Consider the following 5555-nt stretch of genomic DNA (forward strand, 5'->3'; position numbering starts at 1 on the left):
CTTCCTCTTTTCAAGAATTAAAAATACATAAGGGTGTTAATATTTCCACTGAGTTGCCATTAATAATTAATTTTTTAAATCTCTCTTTTTGTCCTCCTCCCCCCTAGCTCTTCCTGCCTACTTCACAAGTCTTTGATACCAGCTTCAACGACTTGACTGTTTGTTCTAAAGCAAAAAACAATTCAGATCCCCTTGCAATGTAATTCAAACTGTGGTAGCATCACATGAGTGGATCCTGAGATCAGTATAGGGGGTCGTGTCCAGGATTAAAAAATAAAATATCCATTTTTCATTTTTTGAGGAGTCTACACACTGTTTTCCACTGCACGATCCCACTTACATGAGAAGTAATCCAAAATAGTCAGACTCCCAGAAACAGGAGGGGAGTGGTGGTTGCCATGGGCTGGGGGGTGGGGTGAGAAGTGGGGGTCAAGTTTCAGTTACACGAGATAAGTTCTGGAGAACTGAACAACATTGGGTCTGTAACTAACAACACCGTATTATGCACTTAGCATTTTTAAAATCAATTAATTTATTGTTGGCTGCATTGGGTCTTCGTCGCTGTGTGCAGGCTTTCTCTAGTTGCAGTGAGCGGGGGCTACTCTTCCTTGCGGTGCGCGGGCTTCTCATTGCGGTGGCTTCTCGTGTTGCGGAGCACGGGCTCTAGGCGTGTGGACTTCAGTAGTTGTAGCACGTGGGCTCAGTGGTTGCGGCGCACGGGCTTAGTTGCTCCACAGCATGTGGGACCTTCCCGGACCAGGGCTCGAACCCATGTCCCCTGCATTGGCAGGCAGATCCTTAACCACTGCGCCACCAGGGAAGCCCCGGCCCAGTCTATTCTTTGCCTTCGACGTGAGGATAACGTCGGACAGATCTGGAATCCTCCTGTGATGGGGCACAACCTTTGGAGCAGGACAATCCTGGTTTTGAATTCCGATGCAGACACTTCTCACTGTATGTCAGCCTCTCTGGTCTCAGCGTCCTAATCTGAACATGAAGCTGTTCATTATTACTGTGTGGAGCTGTCATGAGAAACACGTGGATGATACAGACGGTGTGCCCATCACATGCAAGGAGCCAGAGTTGCACTGACATCACTTCATGTAGTTCTTGTCTACCTCATCGCCCTAGATTTCTATAGCTTAAAATTGCAAATATCCCTAAAAGAATTTAAAGCTTGAATCCCAATAACGATTGCTTCTTCAGGGTGGTCCAGTGAGAGCCTGAACTCTGCATTCTCTGATTCTGTTTATGGCTGCGTTTATTATAAATCTCAGTGAAAGTGTTTTCCTTGTTTCTGCAGTGCCTTCTTTATTTTACAAAGAGCAGGGGTCTCTTGTGGTTTTTCTTCTTAAAGTGGGATACCATCGTGGGGGTGCTGACCACCCAAACGGAACAAGGGCGTTTCCTGTGAGCAGAGCAGGCCTGGGGAGAAGATGAGGACCCAGCTCCATTTGTTTCAAATTGAGGGGTAATTGAAATATAACATTACATTAGTTTCAGGTGTGCACCATGGTGATTCCATAGTTGTAAATATTGTGAAACGATGGCCACAGTAAGTCTAGTTAACATCCATCACCACAGGTAGTTACACATTTTTTTTCTTGTGATGAGAACTTTTAAGATCTACTCTCTCGGTAACTTTCAAATATACAGCACAGTATTGTTAGCTGTGGTCACCATGCTGTACTTTCCATCCTCAGGACTCATTTACGTTATAACTGGAAGTCTGCGCCTTCAACGCCCTTCTCCCATTTTGCCCATCCACCCTGCCTCTGGGCACCACGAGGCCGCTCTCTGAATCTGTGCATCCAGCCACATTTTACATCCTCTCCCTTCAGCCGGGGTCTCTCTTCAACCCCTCTGCTCCCTCCTCTTTGCTCCTCCAACCCGCTCAGCCTCACCCCAGGGGAACCTGAACAGACAAACTGTTGCTAAAAATAGTACCTGTCTTACCTCCTGAGGTGGGGGGGGGGGGGTCCTGATGAGGAAGTGAGAAAAGAAGGAGAAAGCTGTAAGAACAGTGGGGTCACACCAGTGTCCAGTGTTGTTTTCACGTTCTGAATCCATCTCAGAAATGTTAGCAATGCAGTAAGGTCTGCTAACCTGGGCTCCCTGGGTCTGCCACTTACCAGCGGGGCGACCTTGGCAAACCACGTGAAGCCTCAGTTTCCTCATATCTAAATTGTGGAAAGTAGTACCTCCCATTCACAGGGAGCTTTAAGAATTAAACACATAATGCATGTAGACATGTCAAAACAGATCCCAGCCACAGTAAGTGGTTACTATGGACTGAATGTTTATGTCCCCCCCCAAATTCACAAACTGAAGCCTAATCCCTGGTGTGATGGTATTTGGAGGTGGGGCCTTTGATAGTTGACTATGTCATGAGGGTGGGGCCCCCATGAATGGGATTAGTGCCCTAATAAGAAGAGACACAGATCTCTCTCTCTCTCTCTCCCCCCCATGTGGGGACACAAGCAGAAGACGGCCGTCTGCAAACCAGGAAGAGGACCCTCACCAGACACAGATCTGCCAGCACCCTGCTCTTGGAATTCTAGCCTCCAGATCTGCGAGAATAAATGTTTGTTGCTTAAACCGCCAGTCTTCAACAACCCCCAGTGATACTTTTGTTATAACATTTGGAACAGACTAAGACAATGACCAATAAAGACAATGGTTGTTATTATGTTATCTCCCCAGATTTTGTGTCTTCAAAGGACCATAACGGTGGTCCTTAAAAAGCTAAGAAGTTAATGTTTTCCTTAAGTTAAAGTTTTATACCCTATAAAACCTGTGCCTTGTGGGAAAATGGGAGAAAAAGCAAGAAATTTGGGGCAGAGAAGACTTCTTGATACTCTCAAATCATATCATGTAAGCAACTACCTGGGCATGATACTGCTCTGTATCGGAGCTGTGAATTTCAGCATTTGCTTGAAATTTGGCGACAGAGTGGCCAATGTAGTGTATGACTCCAGGAATGGTCCATTATTCTGTGGACCATTATTCTGTGGACCAATTCTAACAAAAGATTGTTAACTACAATCTTTTCAAGCCACAGAGACTGCTCATTACTTTACAACTCTCACTACAATATGACCTGCTCATCCCCCGGTAATTGCCTGCCCCCTTAGCTTGTGTCCTGCAGTCAGAGTTGTAGAAGCAGGCAGAAGTTAGGTACAAAAAGGGCCTTGGTGGGGAGGATACGTGAAGAGAATGCAAGGATGAAGGGGAGGACCCCTGTCCTCTCATTGCTTGTTCTTGAAGTGGGTCTTGTCTACACATAGTGTGTGATGGTCTCAGGGGTGCACAGCTGAACATTTTAAACTTGCCTAGTTGCTGACTGTCAGCTCCCAAAAGAACATCAGAAGAAGCCGCTGAGTAAGCAATGCTGTTTTTAGACTTACTGCCAATAGGGAGACCACCATTTTGACAGTTTTAGTTGTGTGTCAGAAGGAAAAGTTCAAGGAAGAACATCTATAGGGGTTTGAGATCTGGGCTCAAGGGGTTGAAGGTGGGTCTTTCAAGGCAGAGACTGGATCAGGTTGGGTACAGTTTGTGATGTGATGGTTCAGGATTGGAGGTGAGGGTCTGGGGGACTGAACTGCTATCTGAGGACAGTTTGCTCAGGTAAGCAAACTGTTCACCTGAATAAAGTCATTTGTAGGAATTTTCTGAAGCAAACAGTAAAGTACTTCATTGGTGTACAGCCTTATCTTCTTGGGCAAGAACTTCCTGGAATGAAGAATTGTGTTATGTTGACACAGACTCCAGTTCTCATAATTATGTGTTTTTGAAAATACATAACTAGTACCTCAGATCATTAATCTTGGAAATGATAGTGTTTAGGACAACAGAGAAGTAAATTAAATTTAAAGTGAAAAGCTGACTTGATTCAAAGAAAAACAATTAATAGTATAGGAGGTGCTCAACACTGACAAAATTGTGACTACAGTGTATGAAAGACTGGGGTGTGAAACTCTGTCTAACACTGTGAGACTCTCCTGGTGGAGTCTCTTCTGGAGGACAGTCCTCCTGTGGGGCCGGTGTGTGACCCACAGATGAATCGTCACAGAGAGCTGGGGCAGGAGAGCCTGTCACCTGGGCTAGGAGGGGTCCAGGCACCCCCCCCCCCCCCACCCCTGGTTTAGTGTCATCTTTGTTGTGCAGATGAGCTGACAACTAGAAAAGTCCCCTGGCTGGAAACTCTGACTTGGTGGTGTGTCTACCCGGGACCCGAGCTTTCACATAGGATGTAGCAGCTGCTGTTGGCGCTCCCATGCAAGGCAGGTGGGTTCCCCAGTGGTGGCACCTGCCACTGCGGTCACCAGGCTCTCATGGCCCCAGATGCTAACAGAACAGTGTGGCAAAGAGAAGCCGAGACTCAATAAAGTGCAAACCAAACAGAATGACCCAGTGATGAATATTTTGGACAAACTGAAAGGGGTAGAGGGAGCAGGCAAGGCAGCTTCTGGATTTCCAGGAGCCCCTTCCCAGGAGGGGTTGGTTGAGGGAAGGAGGACACATCCCCCTTGATTCAGGCCCAGGTTAGCTTGAATTCCAGGAGAGGAGCCTTTGGGGCCTTTCTCAGGTAGAAAGCCCAGAGACCAGGGCAGAATCCTGTAGGTCTGCTGTCCCCAGGTGGCTGGTGAGACAATAGAAGGCTTGGTGCTGGGATGAGCCAGCAGGGGAAGGGAGGCAGGTCCTATAGTTGCTGAGAATCTCACTCCTAGGTTCATTAGTGGGGCTGACCTGATCTTCCTAGGACTAAACCTGAGGAGCTTTCCCAGCGTTCTACCCAACCAGATGGGGTGGGGCTCACCCCAGAGCAAATCCACGGCAACTAGGAAAGGAGCCATTCTAAGAGTAACCCATCACCGTCCCTCAGAGACAAGGACCAAACACTGCCAGTCTTCTACACAGGGTTTCTCAGGCAGCTGCCGTTTTGCCTGCAGCTCTGTCACCCGTCAGCTTCCCTGACCTGTCAGCTTTGCATGGTGGTTAGAGCTGGGTTTAGTATCCCCAGGCCCCTGGGCATCTCCACCATCAGCAGGTGACCTAAAGAATTTAATGACCGTTCAAAAAATAAAACAAAGCATAGAGCAGACCGGGACCTCATCAATGTCAAGGAAACACCCAAACAGTGAAGTGGAAGATTAACTGTCCAAGACATTGACATGAGAACATTTATGATTATTCTTTACGGAACAACTACAAAAGGAAAATGTCAGTCAACTTTCCAGCAAGCTGAGATCCCGGGATGCCTGAAAGGAGGACAGGAAGGACCTCTCCAGTTTCAGCAACCACTAGGTATTATTTTTTTTCCCGTTTTTTTCCTGTTTTAGTAATATGAGTTGAAAGATGAAATATCATTAGCCCGTGGGGAGAACCCCAACCAAAGAAATCTAAAACATATAGTATGTAAATGCTTTTTTTCCCTTTCTTAAATTTTGGATGTAGTGCTAAACTTCCAAGTGTCATGATTTTAAAAAGAAATTTTATGCCTTTTAAATTTATTTCTGGGATGAGGGGAAGGTAATATTTTTGATTTCTTA

This window comes from Tursiops truncatus, chromosome 13, assembly GCF_011762595.2.
Source record: "Tursiops truncatus isolate mTurTru1 chromosome 13, mTurTru1.mat.Y, whole genome shotgun sequence".
NCBI lineage: Eukaryota > Metazoa > Chordata > Mammalia > Artiodactyla > Delphinidae > Tursiops > Tursiops truncatus.